This window comes from Gossypium hirsutum, chromosome D02 (genome assembly GCF_007990345.1).
Source record: "Gossypium hirsutum isolate 1008001.06 chromosome D02, Gossypium_hirsutum_v2.1, whole genome shotgun sequence".
Lineage (NCBI taxonomy): Eukaryota > Viridiplantae > Streptophyta > Magnoliopsida > Malvales > Malvaceae > Gossypium > Gossypium hirsutum.
In genome coordinates, this window is record NC_053438.1 from 7,148,258 (window position 1) to 7,163,212 (window position 14,955).

Sequence of the window (14,955 nt, forward strand, 5' to 3'; positions counted from 1 at the left end):
TGACTAATGCCATTATTTTCCATGCATTTAAAGCTACTCTCTTTACTGAATCTCGATTGTTCGGTCATCTTCCTTGGATCTTTGCTCATCATCATCGTTGTAGTTCATAAGTCAAAACACACACACCATCCACATACATAGCAGCCCTGTTGTCTCTGCTCGCAAATTCCACAACTCTTAACAACCTTTCCTTTTTTATGAGTTGATTAATTGAGCATATTGTTAAGGGTTTTTGGGTTTTAATTTTGTGCTTCATTTGTGTTGAATATTAAGGGTTTATTCCCCTTGAATAAAATTCACAAATAATTTCCTATTGTTTTATTCATTTGTCTCATCGTCTATTTTGACAACTAGGTTTATCGATTCCACTTGAAGAGCCAAATCATAGAAGGGAAACGGGTAAAAGAGTTCAGCAGAAACAATGACTCATTTGTTGAGAGTTTCATTTCTCAAATGACTAGAAATGGCATAAAATTGAAGAAAACAAAGGCTTTTTGTTAGTTAGAGAGGGAATATGTTGCGACTGTCCCGTATAAACAACAAGATAATAAAAATAAAGAATGAATACAAATATTTTACGTGGAAAACTCGTCAAAGAGGATAAAAAATCACGGGCAAAGGACGCTTTAGCTTTTCACTAATGAGTAAACAAACATGAGTATAATATAGAGAAAATAAACCTAAATGTACTAAACATACAAACCCATACCTCGAAAACAAAGCCCTAAATCCCTTCCCCCCCCCCCAAAAAAAAACCCATCATGAATCAGGCATACAATGGCCACTTTAAATAGGCTAAAATTAGAGTATGACTATAATATTCCTAGAATAATCAGAATTTAACTAAGAGAAGAAACCTGATTGAATTTGGAAACACGTCGTCATGTCATCACGTCATTTTCTTCTTGTCGGGACGACGTCTCGTAAATACAAGGCACACTCCCACAGAATAGAAGAAGAAAATGAGAAAGAGAGGGGGTAAAAGTATCATGGAGATTTTTGTATCAAGAGTCGGATTACATTTTATCTCATTTATTCGAAAAATGAGCAAATTAGTCCGTGTACGTTAAATTAAAGAGCAACTTGGTCATTTCTATTATATATTTGATCCATTTCTACGGTTAAAAACTAGCGTGGCTGATATAATAACCAAAAAATTACACGTAGCGTACCATATACCTCATTCTGACATACAAGGACTGATTTTTAACAGTAGCAATGGATGAAATTTTACTCTTTGATCTAATATATAGGGACTAATTTATCCATTTGGGCAAAATACAATCCGATTCCTAGTATAAATGAATTATGTATTAAAAATATTGAATTATATATTAGTAGAGGGACTAATAAGCTAGATCCGTATATATGATTTAAATATTGAATTGATTCTTCAATACTTTGATTATTTTACACTTACCGGGAATTATTATTATGTATTAGAAATGAATCTAAATGACACATGAACTGCACATTAATAAATGGAAATAAATTATGTTTTCAACTTATTCCATTTTCATCCTCTAACCGCTGTTTAAAATAAGGGATAAATTTTAAAATTATACATGAATTTTAATTTGGTGTAATTATGTACGTGAAATTCTAATTGTGGTTCAAATATATACTTGAAATTTTAATTTTGATTTAATCATAAACATTTAAAGAAATAAATACATTAATTTATTTTTATATTAGATAAATATTGTAATGGCCCAAATCTGTCCCCAAACACAAACAAACAAAAAGACCAAAAAAAAATTACAAAGTCCATTTACAAGCCCAAATTATAAGCCCAAACCAATACCAAACCTTAAAAGGCCCAAAACATAAAAAAAAAACAGAAACCCTAGTTTCCCTAAGGCCTCCAGCGCCGCTCCCCTACCACGTCGGCATGCAATGGCAAGGGGTGTGCATTTCCACCACCGTTGACTCGACCCCTTGCCACAGAGATTTGCAAAAAAGAAAAAACAAAAACAAAAAGTAGAAATGGCAGGAACAACGAAAAAAAAAAGAAAAGATTATGTAATATATAGCTATAAAAGCCATAACAACGAATGTATTGTTTAAAGGCAAGAAATCGAATACAAAAAAAAAAGAACAGAGTTTTAAAAAGGTGTAGCTATTTGATTTTTTTTTTTCTATTTTTGAAGCAAATATAAGAAAAAATGAAACGCATCTTTTTACCTGTTTTGCCGCGCCTCCGTCATGAGGGTCCTCTTTTCTAACTTGAGAGGGCTCCGAATCCCTTGGGATTCGTCGAAGCCCCTGTCGGAAAAGGGAGAAACCGGAAGGTTTCTCTATTTTTGGTCAGATTTTGGCTGAGATTTTGGGGGTTTTAACCTTATATTCGCATTTTACACGTTTAAAGGATAAAAAAGACCTTTTTTTTGAAATTTTTGACCATCGAAGGTGGCGGTCACCGTCGCCGATGACCGGTGGCTATGGGGGAGCGCCGATGACCTTGTGGCCAAACATGGAAGGCTTTAGAGAGAAAAAGAAAGAAAAGAAAAGAAAATTTAAAAACAAAGTCTGAATTTTTTTATTCTTTTTTACTTAAATAGGATCATCAAATCGACGCCATTTCATCCAGGCCCTAAACGCCCCAAAATGACGTCATTTTGAGGGCCGACCCGACAACTCGATCCGAATCCCCTAGGATCTGCGTGTTTTCGTGGGAAGGGTCTAATTGTCACCCTAGTCCTTCTGCCTTTGAGCCTTTTGCAATGTGGTCCTAATTTCGCCTTTTTTTCTATTTAGATTATACCATTTAATTTTAATCCACTTTCAATTTAGTCTTCAGTTTGTTGACCTTTTGGGGAATGACACGTGTCCTGGGGTTTGGAATAATTACCCATTTGGTCCCTATTTATTTTCACATTTTTATTTTAGTCCTTTATTTATTTGTTTGTTTATTTTTATATATAATTTTATGCTTTTAATTTCATTTAAATTTCAATTCAATCCTTCATTTATTTAATCTCACTCCTTTATGAACTATTTTTTATTTTTTATTTTATTCCGTTACTGTTTTAAATACTTAAAATTTATGTTATTTATATTTCCTTTTTATTATGCATTTTTTTACCCTTGTTGTCATTATTATTATTTTTATTATTCATATTAATATTATGATAACAATTATAACATGATTGTCGCTATTATTACTATAAATTGATGTTTTTACTATCATTATAGTTGCATTATTATTACTCACTAACATAGCATTTTTATTTTATCTTTTATTTTATTTATTTATTGGTGCATTTATTTATTTACCTATCATTTTAATATCATTTTATTTCTTTACCCGCTACCATGTTACTTTATTTTGCTAATATCCATGTCGTGTATCGTGTTAAAACATATTCATCTATTTTATTACTAGGCCTAGACAAATTAAAAAGCATATCGTTTTAAAAGGTTGCATTCATTCTACCTAATGAATAGGAAATATTTGAAACCAAGGCAATGTTCATTATTTTTTGGAATTTGGGGAGTCGTGCTCCTAACTTACGGAGTATGGCCTCTTTCTAAAACCGAAGTAATTGAATATCCATTCTAAAAATAAAAAACGAGATTTAAGTAATGATCAAATGGTGATTATTCTTACTTTCGAGGATTCAAAGCATCGTATCCTAACTTACGGGGCATAATTTTTTCTTCTCGATTAACTTGAAATAAGGTCTTTTCGTGAAAATTAATTTAGTTAAGCGATATTTTAATAAAAAAATCATGCAAAGAGGGATCGTATTTTAAATTCTCTTCGAATTTTCAATTTTCGACATCAAAACATTAAGCAACCAACTAGATTCCAATTTTGGGCGTTATGAGGGTGCTAATCATTCCTCATACGTAACCGACTCCCGAACCCATATTCTTGGATTTCGTAGGCTAAAAATTATCGTTTTGGTAAAATCTAGTCTTTTATTAAGATGATTAAATTTTGAGGTGACCTGATTACATCTAATAAAAAGGATTGGTGGCGACTAGAGGTGTGCATGGGCTGGGTCGGGTTCGGGCTGGGCTCAACTAAAAATTTAAGCCCGTTTGCTAGGCTCGGGCCCAGCCTGGCCAAAAAGTGGGCCTAAAATTTTGCCCAAGCCCGACCCAGATAAAAATGTTAAAACTCGGGCCTGACCCGGCCCGCCCATATTAATTTTTATATAATTTTAAAATATATATAATACATCAAAAATACTAAAAACATCAAAATAAATATTTCTCAACAAATTGAAAATAAATTTTAAAAAATATGTATACTTAAATAACACTAAGATAGATGCAACTTAACAAGCAACTGCCTCTAAAATAATAACAAAAATAACAAATGTCTTTAAAATAATAACAAAATTAACAATAAAATAAGTTTTATACAATATCCAAACAATAACAACAAAATAATAGCAACATAATAGTAAAATGGTAGCAAAATAGTGAGAAAAAAATAAGAAAATGATATTAAAAAACAAAAAAAAAAGATTTTTTTGTCCTTTAGTAAATTCGTGCCGGGCCAGGCGGGCCAAAAATGTCTTACCCAAGGTTCAACCCATTTTTAAACGGGTTTTATTTTTTATCCAAACTCATTTTTTGAGCCTATTTTTTTACCCAAACCCTCTCACATTTCGGGTGGGCCGGGCCGGGCCGGGCAATTATATATATTATGTTGTATTGTTCCTTATGTCATCTGTCTCATTCAAAATCAAGGCCTCAAAATCACTTGTATATAAACCTTACAATCCCATAACTCCATTGAATCCATCCCAAAGAGCCTTGGCATATAGCTGCTATCCATCTCTCTTTTAATAGTAACCCAAGGTATAGTTTTCCTGTTAGATAAACGGTGTAATTCATTTGAGTCGTTTGTATTCGTTATTTCTAATGAAGTGATCACTTCTTATAATGTTCTCGAGACTAAACTTATATCTCTTGAGTGAGAAAGATACCATGATGATCCTATTCTTCTTCAATTTCACAAAAAAAACCCACCACGTTAGCATCTTAATTAACTTTATATCACATATGTATAATAAGTGGGATTTGATATTTAAAATAAATTGTTGTCTAGATATTATATATATATATATATATATAAAAGCATATATAATTAAAATTTGTAATGAAATTATTAAAAAAATTGCAGGAATAAGGGTTTGCTTGCTAAGTAGCTTTGATTACTCTGCTTAATTTGTCATCCTTTTATATATGCTTGTTGTTGACACCATTTTTTGGATGAAAACGGGGTCGACTAGGGTTTTGAAAAATAGAAATGAAAACGGGAGTCGCCACCAATCTTTTTTGATGAGGTGTGATCGGGCCACCTCGTAAAACGGTTGTTTTTAATAAACGGTTTGATTTTATTAAGACAACGATTTTGGTCTACGAAATTCAGAAAAATGGGTTCGGGAGTCGGTTACGTACGAGGAAGGGTTAGCACTCTCGTAACGCCCAAAAATTGGTACCTAAGTTGATTAATTAACGTCTTAACGTCGAAAATTGAAAACTTTGAAGAATTTTAAAAATACGATCCTTGTATTAAAATGTTGAAAATGTTTGAGTAAAGGGGCATATTTTACGTTAATCGAGGAATAGAATCATATCCAGTAAGTTAGGACACGATGTCTCAAATTCCCAATACGCCAATGAATGCCAAAATTTTACTTATTTAAAAGATATTTTATTATCTCGGGTTTAGAAAACGAATCATGCCCAGTAAGTTAGGGCACGATCTTTTCTTAGTTCCCGAGATCATTTAAAAACTTGAGTTTGAAAAGATTCGTGTATTTAGATTTATTATAAAAATCGAAACCCAGTGAGTTAGGGTACGATCCTTTCAAATCTAAACACGAAATATTTTTTTTAACGAATTTTCTTATATCTAGTAATAACAACAATATAAAATAAATTAAAGTCATACTTACAATCATATAAGATCACAATGTATATAAACAAATAAATTAAAACATTCATTCCAAATGATAAAGAAAATTAAATGTAAAGAGATATATATGGACATAAACCAAAATATGTGTGCGTATGTATATGTATTTACAAAGGTTAGAGTATAAGAAAGGTATACATAAGTATTACGAAACATAAAAATATATGTATGTGGGTAAAAATATATGTGGATTATAAAAATAAAATAAGATAATATATAATATATATTTTAATACGTAAAAAGGCATACGTATAGTTATAAAAGAAACCATATAAAATATGTAAATATGTATACATATATTCGTAAAAGAGGGGTTATATAGATACACATATAAAAAGGTATTTATATATATTACATAAGTCTAAAAAAGGAAATAATAATGACAATATTATTCATGTATGTATCGAAACTATCATATAATAATAGTATGATAAATAAAAATGATATAGATAATAATATTATGAATAATGATAATGATAAATGATAATACATTGAAATAATAAAGAAAATGATGAAAATGCTAAAAAGGGGACTAAATCGAAGTAAAGTCTAAAATATGGGGGCGAAATCGAAATAAGAAAACAAAAAGGGACTAAAGCCAAAAAATACGGGGACCAAAATGGTAAATACCCCGAAGCCCCAAAACGCTGCACTTAGATGTGGACTAAAATGAATTAAAAATAAAATTTTGTGACCAAATCGCAAAATAAAAGGTTCGGGGGTTGTAATGAAGCACGCACAAAATCTGAAGGACTGATCGGGCAATATGCCCAAGTCCTGCAGCGCGCCACTTATGCTCGGACTAAATCGGGACAAGCAACAAATTTGCGAGGCCAAATTAAATAATGAAGAAACAAGCAGAAGGATCAAATTAAAACAAAACAATAATGAAAGGGACCGAGGGCGCAAATGGCCCAATCAACAGAAACGCGCGGATCCCCTGGAGCGGGTCGAGTCGCGTGCGGATCTTAAAGGCCAAAACGGCGCCGTTTCATTTTTATTATTTAAACTAAAGATTTTTTTTAGCCCCATTTCTAAAAAAAAAAAAAGAAGTAAACTCTCCTTTTTTTCTCTCCCCCTTCTTTCTAGGTTTTCAAGCCCAGCCTATACCGCCGGCGAGCTTGCACGGTGGCTCCGCCACACACTGCTGTAGCTCCGCCATGCCGGAAGGCCCAAAATTGGTTTTTAGAGAAGGGTTCCCCCTTTTTTTTAAAAAAAAAAATAAATAAACCCTAAATAAATGGTGACCTTTCGGCCTCAACGCCCCTTCAATCACGGTCCAAGCGAAACCTTAAAGGCTTCCGTGACCCCGACGAACGGAGAAGATCTCAGACGGTGGTCTATGGCCGATCCTCAGGTACGTTTCAAAACCTCTTTTCTATATTTATTTTGGTTATTATTCTTATCTATAACAGTGTAAAAAAGCATAATAAAATCTAAAAGAAGCAGAGGCGCGAAGTAAAAAAAAAATCAACCTTGATACTTTGATTGATTTCGTTCCCTGTTTGTATTCCTTTGTTCTCTGTAAAGATTACATTTTTTCTTCAGGCTTTATAGCCGATTACAAAGGTTCTCTCTTTTCTTTCTGTGTTTCTGTCCTCTTTTAGCTTTGTTTTGCAGGGTTAGGCAAGGTCAACGGAGGTGACCTTGCCATTTCGGTGCAAAGGGGAGGCAGACCTCGGGACGAAGCACCTCGGGTGGCCCGAAAAAGGGGGGAACGGCGCGAGAGGGGAGGGAACCCTAGGGTTCCCTGGTGCTTGCTTGATTTTGGGCTCCAATGGGCCTTCTATGTTTTTTAGAATTTGGGCCGTTTTAGGCCTGTTGTAAATGGGTTATTTAATTTTGGGCCCGGGCATAAATTGAGTCCTACAGCTGCCCCTCTTTGTTCGTTGTCGTGTAACGAGAACAGAGCAAAGACTTCAAAAGGTCCAATTTTGCCCAGTCACGCCGAGTCTTAACTTCTTCTGGTGCTTCTTTTCTTCAAATAACTTCGTTCCAGTCCACTGTGTCTTGTTGCTTCGATCCACTCCACTGTGCTTCAGAGAGATCTAACGTGTAGTTTCAATCTTTTTTGCAGCAACATCGGGGGGCGAGATTCGTGGTTTTAGTCTAGTCCACTGCAACGTCAGGGAGATAAGACTTGTCATGGTAAATTTAATCCGACCCTCTGCCACTTCAGAGGTATAGGCTTTGGCGCTTCGGCCCACTCCACCACGTCGGGGAGATAGAATCACTGGCTTTAATGTATTCCACTGTAACCACAGGGAGGTAAAATCCGCCATCTTCGATCTGCTCTACTACTGCTTAGGGAGAGAATATCTGACACGATCTACTCTACTGTAACTTCAGAGAGATAAGATCCTTTATTTTAATCCACTCTACTGAAATCTCAGGGGGATAGGATAGTGTCTTTAATCTACTCCGTTGTAATCTCAGGGAGATAAGATCCTAAATTTTAATCCGCTCCACTGTAACTTCAGGGAGATAGGATTATCGGCTTCAATCTGATGTGATCTACTCTACTGTAACTCCAGAGAGATAAGATCCTTTATTTTAATCCGCTCCACTATAATTTCAGGGAGATAAGATCCTTTATTTTAATCTGCTCCACTGTAATTTCAGGGAGATAGGATTACTATCTTCAATCTGCTCTGCTGTAATCTTAGGGAGATAAGATCTGAATTTTTTCGGTCTACTACACTGTAACCTCAGGGAGATAAGACCAGATGCGATCTACTCTACTGTAACCTCAGAGAGATAAGATCTTAAATTTTAATCCGCTCCACTGTAACTTTAGGGAGATAGGATAGTGTCTTGGATCTACTCCGCTGTAATCTAAGGGAGATAAGATCTCTGGCTTCAATCTGCTTCACTGTAACCTCAGGGAGATAAGATCTGAAATTCTTCGGTCTATTCCCTAGGGAACACGACCTGTATAATGAACCTAATTATGCCTAATGATTAGGATGACATGATCAAAACGAATCAAATGCTCCTAACTAGACATGTGTGAATGGTGTTTGCATGAATGCAGAATTTTATTTTTCGTGAATGATCTCGCTTAGGTTATCATTACTCGAAGTTTATTAAGGCTTTGTCATCGAAGTACTATAACACTTTCCTTCTCGACTGGCGTTTTCTGAAGAAACATTTAGCCAGGCTGCCCCCACTGTAAACCTCAAAGTTATATCCACTGTGACGCCAGAATTTGTACCATCACTCTCCCACTGTAATCTAAGGGTAAAAATATGTGGCTTTTCCTCAATCTTCTCCTTTACTATTCGAGGATACATGATGTGAAATTCTTTGGTCCTTTATACCATTCTAATGATGTCATACCAAATGCTTATAAAAAATTCATTCTCCAAGGAAACTTCTTCCTATTGCCTGGTGATCATTGCTTGCTTGTTTATTTAAGCTTTTTTGTTAACGCTACATCTTGTCATTTTGTTCAATCAATGCACTTGACAACATAATCCAAGGAGAAAGTCTAAATTTAGACTCTTCCTTCTCAAATTTTCAACTCCTAAATTTGGTGTTTTAAACAATTGTCTTGTTTCGGGTTCCTATATTATTTAGAAACTTTTCAGAGTAATATGCAAAACTTCTTTCGTGAAAGTTTTATTAGTCCATTAATCATTATTCCATTGCAACATGTTTGCAAAAAGATCATAACAATGGACAAGAATAAAGCTGGTTCTGATCATAACTCAAAAGAAATAAAACATCGAAGATAATGAAAGAAGGATAACAAAGAAGTGGATCGAGAATGTGTATCTTAGCGAAAAGAAGAAGAAAAAAATGTATTTTCAAGAATACACATATAAATAGAATAAGAACTAGGTGCCCCAGTTATCGCAGCTTGAATTTCTCTGTACAAACTTTCTGAAGACATTTTGAGTTTGACATGTGTTTATGAGATCTGCAATACTCTGCCAATGCTCCAAGACGCCGCATATCCTTTCTTGTTGGTTCAAGTAAAGCAAAACCATCATATGCCCCTGATCAAAATTTAATCCGCTCAAATCACCTCATGCCCCAATCCGATCAATACTTGAGCCGCCCCTTCCAGGTTTTCGACTTAAGCCCCCTTTGGTCTCAAGGTGCCTTTTGCGGGTTTTCACCTTGGCCTCTCCAAAGTTTTTTTTTTTGGAAGCAAAGCGCCCTTTACGGGTTTTCACTTTGGTTCTCTTTTCTTTCAAGTGAAGTATTTCTTGACGGAGTCTGCGTTTACAGGGTTTGGCAAACTTTTGCCATCCATCTCACATAGGATCAAAGCCCCACCGGAAAAGGCCTTCTTTACAACATAGGGACTTTCCCAATTTGGCATCCATTTTCCTCTCAAATCTTTTTGCATGGGGAGAATCTTTTTTAGCACCAAGTCTCCTTCACGAAACTCTCTGGGGCGGACCTTTTTATTATAGGCTCGCATCATTCGTTTCTGGTACATTTGCCCATGACGAATAGCTCTAAGCCTCTTTTCTTCTATTAGGTTCAACTGATCGTACCGAGATTAGACCCAATCGGCTTTGTCCAACTGTAGTTCAGATAGCACCCGTAGAGAGGGGATTTCAACTTCAATGGGTAATACCGCCTCCATTCCATATACCAGAGAAAAAGGTGTTGTTCCGGTAGAAGTTCTAACAGATGTTCGATAGGCAAGGAGAGCAAATGATAACTTCTCGTGCCAATCATTGTAAGTTTCAGTCATTTTCCCCACGATCCTTTTGATGTTCTTATTGGCCGCCTCCACTGCACTATTCATTTTTGAATGATACGGCGATGAGTTATGATGTTTGATTTTAAATTGGCTGCAAACCTTAGCTATTGTGCTATTATTCAAATTTAACGCATTGTCGGATATAATTTTCTCAGGCATTCCATATCGACAAATAATCTCCTTCTTCAAGAATTTGCTAACTGCTGACTTCGTGACATTTGCGTATGAAGCAGCCTCTACCCACTTGGTAAAGTAATCAATGACCACAAAGATGAAGCGATGCCCATTAGAAGCCTTTCGTGATATTGGCCCAATAACATCCATACCCCACATGGAAAACGGCCAAGGAGAGGTCATGACGTGAAGAGGTGAAGGAGGCGCATGTATTTTGTCTCCGTAAATTTGGCATTTGTGGCATTTCTTGGCGTAATCTATGCAATCTCCTTCCAGGGTGGGCCAATAGTACCCAAATCTCATGATTTGTCTGGCCATCGTAAAACCATTGGCGTGCGTCCCACAAATACCCTCATGTACTTCCTCTAATATTTTCTTGGCTTCCACGGCATCCACGCATCTTAACAATACTTGATCCTTCCTTATTTTGTATAACACTTCCCCATCTAGGACATATTCGATGGCTATTCTTCTCAGAGTTCTTTTGTCATTCTCTGTCGCTTGATTATGGTACTCTCGATCCTTCACGTACTGTAGGATATTCTGATACCAAGGACAATCATCTTTTCCCTCATCTTCAATATTGCAGCAATGAGCTGGGGTCTCATAGATACTTATCTGAATAGGCCTCATTGCCTCGAGTCTATTCACCTGTCTATTCACCTGAATCATCGAAGCTAGAGTAGCTAATGCGTCAGCCATCTGGTTTTCCTCTCGTGGGAGATAACAGAAGGTGATATCATCAAACTCACCAGCCAATTCGAGGACTAGTTTTCTATAATCAATTAGCTTAAGGTCCCTAGTTTCCCATTCCCCTTTGAGTTGGTATATCACTAATGCAGAATCCCCATATACTCTTAGCACTTTGATGTTTCGTTCAATGGCTGCACGAATGCCCATAATACATGCTTCATATTCTGCCATATTATTAGTACAATCGAAGTCCAACTTGCTAGCAACAGGATAATGATCTCCATTTGGGGATACCAAGATTGCCCCAATTCAATTACCCGTAGCATTCGAAGCTTCATCAAAATTTAACCTCCATACGCTATCCATTTGAGGATTCTCTTCAGTGTTCGCCACATACTTCAGGTCCTCATTTGGAAAATCGAAGTTCAAATACTCATAGTCTTCCAAGGCTCTACTAGCTAAGAAGTCAGCTATCGCGCTTCCCTTTATGGCCTTCTGACTTACATATACTATGTCAAATTCCGAGAGCAGGATCTGCCATCTAGCCATTCTCCCATTTAAAGCAGTAGACTCCATCATATACTTTAAAGGATCCAACTTTGAAATCAGCCAAGTCGTATGATACAACATATACTGCCTTAGTCTTCGGGTTGCCCAGATTAAAGCGCAACACAACTTCTCAATTGATGAGTATCTCATTTCGCAATTAGTAAATTTCTTGCTGAGATAGTATATTACCTTTTCTTTCTTTCCTGTCTCATCATGTTGGCTCAATACGCATCCCATGGAATTCTCCAACACTGTTAGATATAATATCAATGGCCTATCTGGACTTGGCGGCGATAAGACTGGAGTATTAACCAAGTACTGCTTTATCTTATCAAAAGCTCTCTGGCATTCTTCATCCCATTCACCCGGATTATGCTTCTTTAAGAGACAGAATACTGGATCACATTTCTCCGTCAGTTGTGAGATGAATCGAGCAATGTAATTTAGTCTCCCTAGGAAACCTCGAACTTCCTTCTGAGTGCGCGGGGGAGGTAAATCTCGTATTGCTTTTACTTTGTCTGGGTCAACCTCAAACCCTTTTTTGCTAACTATGAAGCCTAATAACTTCCCTGATCTGGCTCCAAATGTGCATTTTACCGGGTTAAGCTTGAGCTGAAATTTCCTCAATCTCAAAAATAACTTTTTCAAGACTTGAACATGCTCTTCTTCCGTTCTAGACTTTGCAATCATATCATCCACATAGACTTCTATCTCCTTGTGCATCATGTCGTGAAACAAAGTCACCATAGCTCTTTGATATGTTGCTCCCGCATTTTTCAATCCGAAGGGCATTACCTTGTAACAAAATGTTTCCCATAAGGTAATGAATGTGGTTTTCCTCATGTCTTCAGGATGCATCTTTATTTGATTGTATCCAGAGAAGCAATCCATGAAAGAAAACAATGAATAGCCCGCCGTGTTATCTACCAATGTATCAATGTGAGGCAGTGGAAAATTGTCTTTTGCACTCGCTTTGTTCAAATCCCTATAATCCACACACATTCGTACCTTTCCATCTTTTTTGGGAACAGGGACGATGTTTGCTACCCAATCCGAATACTTGACCTCTTGTAAGAATCCAGCGTCGAATTGCCTTTTGACTTCCTCTTTTATTTTCAACACAATATCAGGTCTCATTCTCCTGAGCTTCTGCTGAACGGGTTTACAATCCTCTTTTATGGGCAGACGATGCACCACAATGTTAGTGCTTAGCCCGGGCATATCTTGGTACGACCACGCGAAAACATCTTTAAACTTTCGGAGCAAATTAATGAGGTCTTGTTTTGTCTTTGCAGTGATTTCAGTACCAATTTTCACCACTTTTCCATCCTCTAGGCTCACGATTTCTAATAATTCCCTATGAGGTAGGATCTGTTTATCCTCTTGTTCCACCATTCTTAACAAGTCCTGAGACACACCATAATCTTCGTCATTTTCAAAGTCGTGAGATCCCTCCAAACACATTTCTTGCTCAAAAATAGGCTCCGTGTTTGAAGCAGCATCACTCATGTCGTTGATATCTGAAGACCTATGAAGGCATATCAAAGAATATACCAAGAATATATAAATTTATGAATAAATATTTGTGCAAAAGAGTTACAAATGAAAGAATTATTTGTAAGACAATTAATCAAATGGAAAATATTTATTTGCATGTAAAGGAAAAAAAAAGTGACTGATCGAGATGAATGTAGATATGTATTTCATTAAAATGATGATATTTAGGCCCAAAGCCTATTTCACAAAAGATTTCATATCGTTCCTAGGCCGAAACAATAGGAATGTTTTTAGCATTACTCTGAATAAGCCCTAAAGACTACAGGGATTTCTTCAGCAGTCCAATTGTTTAGCTCGCTCCCCGGCTCATAAGGGCAGATCTCCAACAAGGCCCCTTTTTTCGCTGCTTCCACAGTGTTGATATGAACATTTTCCAGCATTCCTTCAATGCCTTTGCTACCGGACACTCCACACTCAGAATGAATAAATCCTCCCGACACAAAGGATGTAGATATGTGGGGAAAGGTTAAAGGCTCCCACTTAGCTTCATATCCGCTCAAACGCGCCATTCTTTTCTCTTGTCTCTTCTCTATTTCTTTCTTTTTCTGCTTCATGTCTGGCTTGTATCCTAAGCCAAAACTATCGAACTTTTCCTTCAGCATTGGAGCTTCAATCCTTCCCTGAAGATATTTTCCCAGTTCTTTCCCTGGTGAGGCTCCTCTTCCTACCATCAATCGCAACCCCATTTCGGTGGTCCTGGATATTTTCGGTACTGGAATTCTGCTTCCCTCTGCAATAAACATCGCGTTCACAAATTCTAACGACCGAAAAGAACATTCCAGTGCCTCATCGTTGATGTCCACATAAGGTGCATCACTGGTCATCATTGCGATAATATCTTCCTCTGCATCTATTGTTACCAACCGACCCTCCGATACCAACTTCACCTTCTGATGTAATGATGAAGGTACTGCCCCCGATGAGTGTATCCACGGTCTTCCCAATAGACAGTTGTAGGAAGGCTTAATATCCATTACCAAGAAGTCCACCTTATAATTGATTGGGCCAATCCTTAACGGTACCTCAATTCTCCCCATAACCTTCTTTTCCGTCCCATCAAATGCCCTTACTATACTCTGGCATGCTTTCATGTGCGAACTTTCCACCGGTAATCGACCAAGAGTGGATAGAGGCAATACATTCAGTGCAGATCCATTATCAACCAGGGCCCCCGGGAGTGTGTACCCTTTGCATCGGACAGTAACGTGCAGGGCTTTAGTAGAACCCCTTCCTCTGGATGGTATTTCGTCATCATTGAAGAAGATAAAATTGTCAGCGCCTATGTTGTTGATCAACCGATCTAGCTTGTTTACCGAAATATCGT